Source organism: Felis catus, chromosome A1, assembly GCF_018350175.1.
Source record: "Felis catus isolate Fca126 chromosome A1, F.catus_Fca126_mat1.0, whole genome shotgun sequence".
NCBI lineage: Eukaryota > Metazoa > Chordata > Mammalia > Carnivora > Felidae > Felis > Felis catus.
In genome coordinates, this window is record NC_058368.1 from 205,076,022 (window position 1) to 205,090,747 (window position 14,726).

Consider the following 14,726-nt stretch of genomic DNA (forward strand, 5'->3'; position numbering starts at 1 on the left):
TATCTTTCATTTACTCCATAATACCACAATGTTTACAGAGCCAACAGCAGTGTATGACAGTTTCTGACCCTTTACATATTTGTCAACACTTTATCATGTCTAACTTTTAAACTTTAGTGACTCTAGTACATATAGTGTTATCTCAGTGGGGTTTTGATTTTTATTTTCTCAGCTACTAATGATGTTGACACCTTTTAAAATATTTGTTGGTCATTAACATATCCTCCTTCATAAAGCATCTGTTGTAATCTTCTGCCTGTTTAAAAAAACTGGTTTTGGGGGGTGCCTGGGTGGTTCAGTCAGTTAGGTGTCCAACTCTTGATTTCAGCTCATGTCATGATCTCATCGTTCGTGACGATGCCATCAGGTTCTGTGATGTAGAGCCCCTGCATCAGGTTCTGTGCTGACAGTGTAGAGCCTGCTTGGGATTCTCTCCCTCTCTTTCTCTCTCTCTCTCTCTTTCTCTCTCTCCGTCTCTCTCTGCTCCTCCCCAACTCGTGTGCACACATGTGCTCTCTCTCTCTCTCTCAAATAAATAAACAAATATTGAAAAAAATTAAAAGGCTGGTTTTGCTGTCTTTTGGGATAGACCTATAGTTCTCTGTATCTTCTTATACGTTGGTTCTTCTTTGTTGGTTATACTACTGCAGACATCTTTCTTCCACGTGGTGGCTTATCTTTTCATTCTTTTTATAATGCCATTTGGTGAACAGATGGCTTAATTTCAATGTAGCCAAATTTATCATATTTTCCTTTATGGCTAGTGCTTTTGTATCTTGTTTATGAAATCTGTCTGTCTATACCACAAGGCCATAACGATATTCTCTTATATTCTCTAAAACCTTATGATTTTGGCTTATACTTTCAGACTTTCAATCTATCTGTGATTGATTTTGTGTTTGGTGTGAGGTAAGAATTAATTTTTTTTAACCCATGGGTAGTTAATTGTCCTGAGATCATTTATTTAAAGGAATGCTTTTTATTTAAAAGAGAAGTGGTTGCCAAAAACCTCTTTGATCTTGGCCGCAGCAACTTCTTACCCAAGATGTCTCCAGAGGCAAGGGAAACAAAAGCAAAAATGAACTATTGGGATCTCATTAAAATAAAAAGCTTCTGCACAGTGAAGAAAACAATCAGCATACCTAAAAGGCAACTGACAGAATGGGAGAAGATATTTGCAAACGACATATCAGATAAAGGGTTAGTATCCAAATCTATAAAGAACTTATCACACTCAACACCCAAAAAACAAATAATCCAGTGAAGAAATTGGCAAAAGACATGAATAGACACTTCTCCAAAGAAGACATCCAGATGGCTAACCGACAGATGAAAAAAATGCCCAACATCACTCATCATCAGGGAAATACAAATCAAAACCACAATGAGATACAACCTTACACCTGTCAGAATGGCTAACATTAATAACTCGGGCAACAACAGGTGTTGGTGAGGATGCCAGAAAGAGGATCTCTTTTGCCTTGTTGGTGGGAATGCAAGCCACTCTGGAAAACACTATGGAGGTTCCTCAAAAAATTAAAAATAGAACTCCCTACAACCCAGAAATTGCACTACTAGGTATTTATCCAAGGGATACAGGTGTGCTATTTCGAAGGGACACATGCACCACAATGTTTATAGCAGCGCTATCTACAATAACCAAGGCATGGAAAGAGCCCAAATGTCCATCGATGGATGAATGGATAAAGAAGAAGTGGTATATATATATATATATATATATATATATATATATATATATATACACACACAATGGAGTATTACTCAGCAATCAAAAAGAATGAAATCTTGCCATTTGCAGCTATGTGGATGGAACTGGAGGGTATTACACTAAATGAAATTAGTCAGAGAAAGACACATATCATATGACTTCACTCATATGAGGACTTTAAGAGACAAAACAGATGAACATAAGGGAAAGGAAACAAAAATAGTATAAAAACAGGTAGGGGAACAAAACATAAGAAACTCATAAATATGGAGAACAAACAGAGGGTTATTGGGGGTGTGTGGGAGGGAGGATGGACTAAATGGGTAAGGGGCATTAAGGAATCTACTCCTAAAATCATTGTTTCACTATATGCTAACTAATTTGGATGTAAATTAAAAAAAATAAAATCAAAAAAATGATAATATAACAAGTAATAAGCATAAAAATAAATGTTCTTTCCTTCTCCAAAAAAAAAAAAAAAAAAGAGAGGGAGAGAAGTGGTTGCCAGAAGTTGGGGCTGGAGAGAGGGAAATTATAGGTAGAGCACAAGAGATTTTTAGGGCAGTGCAACTATTCTGTACGATATAGACATGATGGCCACATATCATTATACACTTGTCAAAACCCATAACATGTGCAACACAAAGACTGAACCCTAATGTAAACTATAAATTTAATTAATAATAATATATAAAGACATAAAAAGAGCAGCATGGTCCCGGCCCTCTGTGAACTTAATGTCTTTTCAAGTTTAGCTGGATACATTAGTTATTTATGCCCTTGAGATTCTTTGCAAAAATAAGAATGGAACTTGCTACATTTACAAAGAAGGTGATTATAATTGAAATGTACAATATGTAGCCTTAAAGTTTGATCAAGATGAATTTTATACTAGAATGTTATAAACTGAAAGCAGTTAAGCTGTACTTCCACAATGGAATCTTTATGTCTTTGAAGAGAGCAGGAGACAGCTCAGGGGTTCTTTCCCCCAGGTCTGACCCAATTGCAAAAGGATGTGATATTTCTTGGGAAAGCATTGCTCTTTAGAGTATTTCCTTAAAAAATAAAGATGTCAAAAAAACAGTGATACAAAAGGAAAGAAGAAATAGAAATAAAGAGAAAAATGTTCAAAGCATAAAAGAATGGATGAAAGGAAAAGAAAGAACTGGCTAAAAGGAGAAGGGGGAAAGAGGAAAGAGGAGCAGGGGAAGGGACAGGAGGGGAAGGAGAGAAGAGGAGTAGTTTGGGAAGAAAGAGGATTCGGTAAAGACTGGTGGTTTCCTGAGACACAAAGGGGAAAAAATAGCTACTAAAAGAATTTTTTATCTTAAAAGAAAAAAAAACATTGCACAGTCATCCCTTCTGTCCCTGGTGCTCCATTCCAGCCACACTCTTATCTGAGGCATTTCCAGGGGAGCTTAGGTCCCCTTGGGCCACTTGCCTGTTTTTTCTCCAAAGCATCTTACTGGAGGCTTTCACAATTCTCATTAATAAGCTCTAGATATTCTGGCTTTGTAAGTCTTTGAGGAGAAAAGCATTTCTAACCTAATTCTGAAATAGATATAATTAGATAAAATAAAACCAGCCTTTTAAAAACATGGCTTCATTAACATCATCTGCTTCTTTTTTTATATAGCTTTTCTCTGAATCCCTTCTATGAAGGACCATGCAATGAAAAAAGGTCAGGGAGAAAGAATGAATACATTTTAATGAATATCTTTTATTATGGCAACTGGACTTTAAGGAGTCACAAACATTTAAGCACTGAATACAACCTTAAAGATATTTTTATCCAAATACTTTGTTGCATATGTCGTATATGAAACAACATATCCATATATTTTGTTTCTAAATAATTTTTGGTGAGAAGCCCATTTGGGAAGAATAAAATGCTGTCATATATAGAACTAAACATTGACCTGTGTGATTTGTGCTCAGTGCGGACTCTTGGCCAGGTCTGGGCCTGTTGTGCAATGCGAGGCACAGAACTCAAAATCTCTAAGCCCCAGTGTCTTCCACATGTAAAATGGAAAGAATACCATTTATCCTTTAGGATTATCAGAATTAAGGAAGATATATTCGAAGGCAGATGGAACGCAAGAAATAAGTGTCATCCTCTATTACGGTGCCTGCCCTACGTGCTTCCTTTTCTTGACCTTCTAGCTTTTCTGTTTCTTTTGTGGTGCCTGTGGCTCAGGAAGCATACCAGCAAGCATGTTAGACCTAGAATTAGAGTTGACAGCAGTCAAGAGGCTGTCTTAATGGCAAACTGCATCACCTTTAAAGTTGGGAATCCTTGGCCTCTGTTGGGCTGCTCAAAATCTTCTTTTCCCTTTTCTGATACTCAGCCAAGTACACCAGTATGTAAGTGGTCTATGCCTAAGTAACATATGGCTATAGCTTTGGTGATCCACTGGGAGGTTTTCTGATTCAAGTGCAAGAAGTTTTGTTTTGGCATAGAAACTTTGAAATCTTCTACATTGGGAAATCACCCATTTTTCCAATCTGAGTAAAGTAGTATTGAAGAGAGATTATGTAGCTCTCAAGAGTAAATTGTCTTGAATAGAAGTTTCAGACTCTCCCTTGTCTTCTACCAGGATATTTCCTCAAGATGTCAATTATATTTTGTAGTGAGACAGTGACATTTATTTCAAACTGTTTGTTTCAAACAACATCAGTAAATCCAGACAGATATTATGTACTCCAAATGGATTTTATGTATGTATGTATGTATGTATGTATGTATGTATGTATGTATGTATTATTTAGAATTTATTTTTCCTTTTCCAGAAGAGAAGGCAGTGTGGGATACCAAATATATAGTGTATTCTTTGTTTCCTCCATTCCTATTAGAGCCTCTTAGACTTCCACAAAACCCCAGCATCTTTTGAGACTCATGTCCTTCCAGAATTATCTTCTCTGGCCTTCTCTCCTCAACGTGACTCTCTTATTTATGAATTCACAACTTTTCCTTCTCATTTCTCACATCAAAATTTATTTGTGCTGTGTCCCTTTCATATATTTGTATAATCTTGGAGATTAAAGGACATGATTATCTAGTAGAATTAGGAGTTCTTATTATGATAGTGGTTCTGAGGGGTTTTTGTTTGTTTGTTTGTTTGTTTCAGTTTCCCTTTTATACTCATAAATTATTGAGAACCCCAAAGCTTTTGTTTTTGTGGGTTATAGTTATGAAGATTTGCCATATTAGAAGTTTAAACCTAGACCTATTACATTTTAAGATAAATAACATTTTTATGAGAAATAACTATTTCCCAATAATTTGTAAGAGCAGTGCTGTTTTACATATTTACAAAACCTTTTTTATGTTAGCTTAATAGAAGACAGCTGAGTTCTCATATCTGCTTCTGCATTCAATCTGTTGCATTATTGCATTCAGATAGCTTCTGAAAAATCCTGTCGTTCACTCATGAGCAAATGAGAATGGAAAAGCCAAATAATATCTTTGGATTTGTATTGGTTTTCTACTGCTGCTGTAACAACTACAAATTTAATGGCTTAAAATAACACAAATTTATTATCTCATAGTTGTGGAGGTCAGAAGTCCAAAAACTTTTTCTGAGCTAGAATCAACATTGGCAGGGTTGTGTTGCTTCTGGAGGCTCTCAGGGTCAATAGGTTTTTGGTCTTTTCCTTCAGGCTTCATGTGGCCACCAACACTACTAGGCCTGTGGCCCCTTCCTCCATCTTCACAGACAGCAACAGTTAGGCCCAGTCCCCTTCTGTCTGGTTCCCTCTCTAGATTCTCTCTTCCACTTGTAAGGACCTTTGTGATTACACTGGGCCCACCCAGATAATACAGGATAGTCTCTTTATTTCCAGGTCAGGTGATTAATAACTTTAATCCATTGCAATCTTAATTCTCTTTACCATGTAATGTATATATTCACTAATTCCTGAAATTTGACCATGGACCTCATGAAGAGAGTGTTATTTTGCCAACCACAATATTATTATTAAATTCATTTTGACTTCATGGATCCCATGAAACGGTCTCAGAAACCTTCAGAAGTTTCCAGATCCTACCTTGAGAACCACTATTCTATAATATTCCTAACAGGTAGCATGTGCCTGACAAAGCATCTCACAAGGAAGCCTTTTCGAAAAGTAGTGAAAATTGAACACTTAAAAAAAAAAATCTGTCTTCTGTAATTCCCACCCAGTAATGTTCTTCTATTTTTTGGAGCTACAAATAATAAATCTACTCTACAATGTTGACAACCTTTCAAATATTTAAAGAACATTAATGTGCCCCACATGATTTTTCTCTTCATGTTATATATACACAGATCCTTATGAGAGAAGTTATGATGACATTAGCAGCAATAATATTTGTCCAAACTCCACCTCCCTTCACAGCCCAGCCTACGTGTCAAGTTTTCTGCAAACTTCCTCAGATGCCACTAATGGAAAATTATTTTTTTTCCTCTAATCTCCCACAGCACATTATCATTTACATTCAGGGCTACTCTGTAATATGATTGTAGATTTCTTGAGCGCAAGGTCTTTCACTCATTTGTTCTTACATTATACACAGCTTGATATCTATTGGAAAAGAAACACCCTAAGTGATGTCCTTTTGAATAAAAGGACCAAAGAATTAGAGCAGGAGTCCCAGCTGGAGCCCATGCTTACCCTTGGTTTCAGGCACATATGATAAGGTTGAAGGTTCCATGTAAGAACCTCCTACCTGCAGGGTATGTACTCCAATGGAAAGGAGAATAGAGACCCACTCTGAAGTGAGGAGGATGCACAGGTTTGAGATTAGGAATGACTGAGCCCAACACAGTGTCCATCACTGAGGCTGTCTTGAATCCTAGAGAGAAAGGACTCAGAATGAAAATGAAAAGTACTATTTCCTAAAAATCCCTAGAAAGACCAGATAACAAAGTGCAGCCTCACTCTGGAGTCCATGTTTTAGTGATTATCACCTGATGGTACAACGCACACCTTCTCTGAGGCACAGACTGGGGTATCATCACATGGGGCCTGCTCAAGGCTTCTGTTCAGATGGAGCCAGCTTCTCAACACTGGGCAATGGCAGCTTTAGCAGAGACAGATTGTTTGCTAAAACTTCTTTCTTTGAGCAACATCTTCCTATTTCCCTCATCCCTTGTCTCAGTAACCATCATTCTACTCTCTGCTTCTAAGAGTTTGACTTTTTCAGGTGCAACATATAAGTGACATCATGCAGTATTTATCTTTCTGTGACTTGTTTGTTTCATCTAGCATAATGGCCTTAGGGTCCATCCATGTTGTCGTAAATGACAGGATTTTCTTCTCTCTTTTTTAGGCTGAAAAATATTCCGTGTGTGTGTGTATGTGTGTGGGTGCGTGTGTGTGTGTGCGCGCGTGTGTGTGTGTTTGTATATATACATCTTTGACCTTTGAACAACATGGGTTTGAACCGTGCAGGTCCACTTATATGTAAATTTTTTCAATAAATACAGTACAGTAATGCAAATGTATTTTCTCTTCCTTATGATTTTCTTAATAGCATTTTCTTTTCTCTAGCTTACTTTATTGTAAGAACACAGTATATAATATACATAACATACAAAATACTTGTTCATCAACAGTTTACGTTATCGATAAGGCTTCTGGTCAACAGTGGCTCTTAGTATAGTTAAGTTTTCGGGGAGTCAAAAATTATATGCAGATTTTCAACTGCTTAGGGGTAGGCCCCTGGCCCTCACATTGCTCAATATATATTTCATATTCTTTGCCCTTTCACACATTGATGGACACTTAGGTGGTTTCTATATCTTGGCTATTGTGAAAAGTCCTGCAGCAAACAGGGAGGTGCAGATTTCTTTGATATACTGATTTCATTTCCTTTGGAGTTTCAGATATGCATGATGACTATAGTAAATACTGTATCGTGGAGCACCCGGGTGGCTCAGTCGGTTGGGCGTCCCAACTTAGGCTCAGGTCATGATCTCACAGCTTGTGAGTTCGATCCCCACATCGGGCTCTGTGCTGATGGCTCGGAGCCTGGAGCCTACTTCGGATTCTGTGTCTCCCTCTCTCTCTCTCTGCCCTTAACCCACTCGCGTTCTGTCTCTGTCTCTCTCAGAAATAAACATTAAAAAATTTTTTTTAAATACTGTATCATAACTGGAAATTTGCTAACAGAGTAGATCTTAATTGTACTCGATTTTTTTTAAAAAGGTAATTATATAAGATGATGGAGGTGTTAATTAACTTGACCGTGAAATGTTTATAATGTATATGTATGCCAAAACATCACATTGTACACCTTAAATATCTACAGTTTTTATTTGTCAATTATACCTCAATCAAGCTGGGGGGGGAATCCTCTTTCTTTGTGAATAAACACAAATATTACTTTTAATAATATGACTGAGAAGACGAGAAACAGCAGCAGTAGCTTCCTAACCTCTCGGGTGGAGGCATATTCCTTCTCTGAACTCATGCAGGGAGGCAGGAGCAGAGGTGGCTATTCCACTGTTTTCAGAGTCATATAAAGCAACAAAGCACGTGGGTGAGGAGAGGAGGGTGGAGGACACTTATCAGATGCCATATGACAGCTTGGGAGCCAGTGCTTACCTTGGAAGACATGGTCTAAACAGAGGAGTTGGGCTTAAAATGGGGCATGGAGGCCCTAGAATGGTGACTAGGTAAGGCCGGGAGAAGAAAAGTTCTGTTTTGGCTCCTGTTCATTAACTCCAGAATGGCATAGCCCACGATGGGCCGTGACTGGGAATCCTGGCTTGACTTGCTCACAGCTCTACTTACCAGAGGAAGAATCTTGGTCTCCCCATTTCCCACTTACTTCCACTGTTATAGCAGTTCCTGACTCTTTCCCCAGTTAATGAACTCTAGCACTTTGCCATAGGGCTAATACTTAGCTTCTGCAAACACTTGAGTCAGCTCTTATTGGAATCAATGTTTTTTTCTTGAAACCAAATCTGTTTACTATTAACAGTTCAGACATATTAACTTCAAGCTAATTAGAAACATACACAGTGTAAAAGAGCAAATAAATATTGTAATTCATTCCTTGTTTATTTATTAATGAAATTGGATGAACACGCTGATCTTAGTACTCTAATGATTTAACTGTATATGTGGCACTAACTACATAATGACCCCCAAAATTAAGTAATCAAGCTCTTATCCAACAATTGTATAACACTAATTTTGGTCCAGGGCTAGATACATCATAAAAACACAAACGCTGCTCTCCACCAAATGGGAAGAGCATTAGTAGCTTCCTACCCTCCCCATCCAGACATCTGTGTTTGCACACGTCCTTAGTTACTGAGGTCTCTATCACCACTGAGTGTCTACAGCAGCATGTACTATGGGGTCCCCTGTACATACTAGTGTTTGCTGTGGTATAGCTCCTCTCCATGTGTGCACATTGTTTGATGTGCTCTGATAGCTGAGATGTTGTTAGTCCCACCTGGTTTTCATACATAAGGTACTGGCCGGCATCATTGATAACTGATATCCGTGGTCTCTGCCTTTGTCTCAGATCACCACATAATTTAGTGTCATAGTCACACTGACAAGAGTCCTGTGAGTTGCCTCATTCCCAGCCAGCTTTTTGGATGCTGTGTCATACTACACTAAGCCAATCTGCCAAGATGCCTTTGCCTGTCATTGGCATTTGACCACCCACGTGTTGTATTGGACTTGAGGCTTGACTCCTAGACTTGCACTCTTTCAGGCAGGAAGCAAGTGCAAGTCCTCTCTGCTGTAAGATTTAGCCTAATCTACTGTGGATTTCTTGGGTTATCACGAAAGCACGCCTCTCAGATGTCTGACTATGGAGAGTATAACTGGTCCCTAGCTCTACCTGCCATGCTCAGAAATGCGTCACTGTGTTTGAACGATGTTACACTTTCTAGGGACTGTTCCCAGTAAGTAAGGAGCATGGCTGGGCTATGAAGGTCAGAAAACCACCTGGGAGGCACAGGGCTCATCTGATGGGGGACTTTGGCTTGAGGACTCGCTGTAGGCTTTACCAAAATCTTCTTAGAAACTGCACTGCTGCCTACATCTTCCTGCCCCCTCCTTTCCTTTCTCCTCCACAGGCTCCAGATCATGGTCTGACAACTGTCTTGTCTTCACCCCTACTTTTCTTACCCCAGGAAATCTTCTTCATTTCTAATCCCATCTTGGCATCTATTTCTCAGGGGGCAAGGACTATAATAATTTAAAGCAACTAAAATTTTCATCTTCCTGCCTTATTTCTTTGGGATACTCTCTTTGGGACTTAAATATTGCCAATTTCTTCTACTTCCTCTCTTCCTTCTTTCTAATTGAACTTATTTTGTGGGTGGGAGAATGGCTAACATTATCATTCTGTAAACACTTCAATTTTATTGTTTATTTTTGAAACTCTATAATCTAGCTTTTAGCTTTCATCTTGCTTAGAAAAATTAAGCTTTTGGAATTTCAGAAAACAGAATCTCTAAACCAAGCAAATCAAACAAAAATATCTATTCTTCCCACAAAACTTGTCTCTTACTTTGTTTCCATACAATGTGTTCATCAAAAGCCCATTCAGAAATTCATCTATCCCTTGGTTTTTGGATGTGTTCACTCTCCTTTTGTGGGCAGAGCAATGAAAAAAGCTATCACTGATAATTAAATGGTGGGAGAGGTATAAAAGAATTGTGGGGAAAATGTAAAGTAAAAGGAATAAAAAATAACATGTAATTTAGAATCAAAATCACTAAAGTATCATTTAATATAATTTAGCATCAAAATATTTTTAATCCCATCTAAAGTTCATCTCTTCCTTGTGATTCAGGATCCATGGGAAGGAACTGACAGTTCCCTAGTAGGTATATTTCAGTTGTAGGAAAAGATTATATCTATTTTTTCCCTCTTCCCCTCTATTTCTTTTGGGAACACCAGCCCAGAATTTCAAAAATTCTTGTGCACTATTACAAACCATATATGAGAATTGGAGTAAGTCAGCTTGAGGCAAGGACTTTAACCCTAGGAGAGATGGTGTATGCAGAGAGGGAGCCAGATTTTGGTTTTAGAGCAGTGGACTTATTAATATTTAGCTTGAAAGTATACTACAGAATACTTTAATCCCCAGAAATAATCAGCAGAAGTAAGAAAAGAGGAGGAAGGGGGCAGTGTCATGGAAAATTAGGATTCTCTTAGACTATGAACATTGAAAAGAATTGAAGCTTTTCTTTAAGAGAAAAGACTGATTCCAATGATCTTAGCCCAAAATGCAAGAGAAGGATCTTGAGGGGGGAAGATTTTCATGATGACAGTTAAGAGTTGCTCTCCTTTTGGGTTTCCTTTTGGTAGGAAAATGGAAATTTGACATTAGTTTTATCACCAAAAAACAAAAGGCATTTAGACAGAGTTCAGATGGGGTTCAGGAATTCTCTGGAAGTCAGAGGGAGACCAGAGACTGGAGCCCAGGTCCTGGAATCATGCCAGGCTTGGCTGGTGCCTACTCTCCGTATAGGTCAAGGCCAGTATCTGAGCAGTGACTCATTCACACTCTGTCAGTGAAGCCTGTGGAGTCGGACACACACAGGGAAGCTTCTCATGCTCGTGAGGGCAGAGCCCTGGAGGATGAGGGAGTGGTAGGAAACACAGAGCAAGGAGCATAGAGGCGTCAGGTGGGGGGGTGGTGGTGAGTTTTTAACCCAGTATCTAGGTCCTGATATATGATCTCAAGAGCTTGGGATTATATTCTAAAGAAACAGACTCTGGAAAGAGTCATAATCCCACCTGTTTAGAAGGGAAGAATTTAGATGAGAGTAAACATCCTTGTGGTGGCTTATTGGGAAAAAAGAAGGAAAAATTTATATTATAAATTTTCTTGGTAAGTTACATTTTTCCTAATTCACTTTCTTTTCACATCCTTCCCAACATTTAATGGTGATGAAGGTTTTCATCTTAAAGCCATGACTATCAGGATGGGAACGACACAGAAAAAGATAAAATCTAAATTCTAATTTTCGAATTATTTTATAACCTTCTGTAACCTACAGCAGAAGCAACATTTTTGAAAGACATGACCTCAACTGCAAAAGCAAAGCACTTAAAAAATTAATGATTTATATTTAGCTACCTATTTATAATTTTTTTTTACCATTTCAAAAGCTTCCTTTAAAATATTGAAAACTATATAGGCCAATACAGAGATATAGAACACAGAGTTGATAATACAAACAACAAAGTCTGGAAGAATCCTTGATTTAAGAGAAAATTTCCCCACTATGGCAAGAGAAGTCTCCTTTCTAGATTGGGAAAAGGAATTTATAAAGGAGAACAAGAGAGTTTTAAGTTAGTGTTGGGCTCTGAGCACTGCTCTAATCGTCTCTAGGAGTTGAAACATTGGTGTGTGTGTGTGTGTGTGTGTGTGTGTGTGTGTGTGTGTGTGGTATGTGATAGAAATCTCTTGGCTATGTTTGAATCACTGAAAGTTGATAGGTCTTGTGTCCCATTTTATATCTGAAACTGTAGGTGATAAGATCATAGGTTTTATTTCTCTCCTGATCCCTTTTAAAAGATAAAAAAACTCTGAAAAGTGTAACAGGTAACATAATTGATTCTTTGGGGGAGTATAATACTCTGTGGTGGGGGCTGTTTTGTGCATTGTGAGATTGTGGGGTTTATAGAGTATCGCTGGTCTCTATTCACTAGATGCCAGTAGCATACCCCCTCCCTCAGCTGTGGCAACCAAAAATATTTTCATACATTGTGAAACATCCCCTGAGTGGCAAAATTAACTCTGGGTAAGAACCAGTGCCCTATAGTAAATTAGAGTTTGTTAGATCATTCTCCTTCATGCTATGGGGACTAGGATGTCATAGGCAGTAAGGACAAGAATGGAGAAAGGGCATTGAAAAGGAAGTTGGAACCAAACCCCCAAGCTTCCTCTACCAACATTTTGTCCTGGGTTGGGTCTTTGTTAAGTCTTCAGATTTTTATTAACATTTTTTAACAAGATGTCAAACTTAAGGAATGAATTCATCTCCTTAGGAGCCTCTCCAAGTATGTGGAAAGAAGAATTATTCCAAACAACAGGAAATAAAAAAGACAATGTGTGTGTCTAATGGCTTGGGGTTGGTTAGGTTGCAGTGAACAAACTAGTTTCATTTAATGGCTCATTAGTGGATGGCTGAAAAATGTGTAATCGTTCTAATATAAAATCTGCAGCTAGACCAGAAAGCAGCTTGAGTCCCAGACATACATAAAAGTGTCCCAAAATAATAAATTGGAATTCACTTAACAAAATATTTGCTAATGCATCTGAAAAAAAAATATATGCCACAGATATTCTGATGGTAATATATACCTAATGAATAATATTGCCAAAAAAAGCCCATGAGTGTGCACACAGAATGAATTCTGCAATCTGATACCCAAATAAGAAGGACCAAAACAGTGTTTAGTTGTTGTGGAAGGCCTGGAAAAAGCATTAGCTTCATATGCTCTGACCCTGAGACTCTGGGCGGTAAATATATCCAGGTGAGGTCACACCTGCCATTTTAAAATGTACTTTGGCTCATTTCAGGTCTGGACAGACATAAATTATTTGGCAAGCATTCAAGAGTGAGCAATGATGAAGGTAGGGGAGGTGGTGGATGGAAAAAATAGAAGGTAGAGGAGACAGAATATTACCAGGAGCCTCCCCCAAGTAACAAGCGTGAATGCTACGCTATATGCACACATTGTCAGAGACCAATTTATGGTTGAACCATTTAAAGTGACTCATACTCTAACAAGCATTGCTATTAACAATGTACTAAGGCAACCTGCAGCCAACCCAATTTGAAAGTAGATTATTGAGACAGAGGTCTATAAGAGACATTACTTATCTAGTTTATCCATTTGGGGCACCAGAATTAATTATAATAGGTAAGGTTCAAAATATCACCTGGAACTGTATATGTTACTATTGGAAGGAGGTTCCTTAGATTGAAGCTTTAGAGAAAACAAAATGACACCACCCTATATATTTTACTGACCCCAACAAATTGTTGAGAATCTATGTATATGTATATTTACATGCTCTCTCTTTCTCTTTTTTTTCTCTCTCTCTTTCTCTGTCTCTCAAATATTTTGAGATCTATTTCCTAACTGAGGAATTAGAAATAACTCATAACTAGGGGCGCCTGGGTGGCTCAGTCGGTAAATCATCCGACTTCAGTTCAAGTCATGATCTCACGGTTCATGAGTTCTAGACCTGCATCAGGCTCTGTGCTGACAGCTCAGAGCCTGGAAACTGCTTCAGATTCTGTGTCTCCCTCTCTCTCTGCCCCTCCCCCACTCATGCCTGTCTCTCTCTCTCTCTCTCTCAAAAATAAATGAAAACATTAAAAAAAAATTTAAAAAAAGAAATAACTCGTAACTAGCATGGTCAAGAGAATAATCTGCATCCTTGTCTGATGTTGATCCTAGTTTCCATGTCCCATGATGTGTTCCTCCCAAGCAGTCTGTGTTGGGTATCCATTTCTTATTGAAGGGGCTCTGAATTAATCCTAGAAGGAGGACAGCAAATAAAGGCTGGATTTGGGGGAGGTGAGCTGATAAATTTCCTTATAGCATAGATATTAAAATGCTTTGGAGATACTGTTTTTTTTTGGAAATACACCTGTAAATTTTCCTTGATAAAATTAGATTCATTATACATAACTGTTTTTAAGATCATCCTTTCAGGAACATATATATTCTATATGCATTAAGGATCATTCACATATATTAAAATGATTCAATTCCAGTAATGTCATTTTTACATGTTCAAAGAACCTTAAAAAACTTAATTATATGAATCACCTTAAAATGGTCAAACAACCAAATAAGAATGTAGAAAGACTTCCCACCATAATACTTTAATTTGACTTGATAAATACCATTCTGTGTAGGTTCCTGCAATGGCTTTCTTCTCAGTTGGATGGGAAAAGAGAGGAGTCCAATAAGACTCTCTTAGAGCTACTCTCTTCCGGTTCTGACTCCTGCCCCC

At 38.0% G+C, this 14,726-nt stretch overlaps 1 long non-coding RNA gene across 2 annotated transcripts in view; it reads left to right on the forward strand.

The window, feature by feature from the left end:
• LOC109491814 overlaps positions 1-14,726 on the forward strand; it is an 85,450-nt gene that overhangs the window by 50,410 nt on the left and 20,314 nt on the right. Inside the window, exon 4 of one of the 2 annotated variants that reach the window (XR_006585494.1) lies at positions 14,165-14,284. The exons of the other annotated variant lie outside the window; for it this stretch is intronic. This is a non-coding gene — a long non-coding RNA (uncharacterized LOC109491814). The remainder of the gene's footprint in view (positions 1-14,164; positions 14,285-14,726) is intronic. 2 annotated transcript variants of the gene reach the window in all.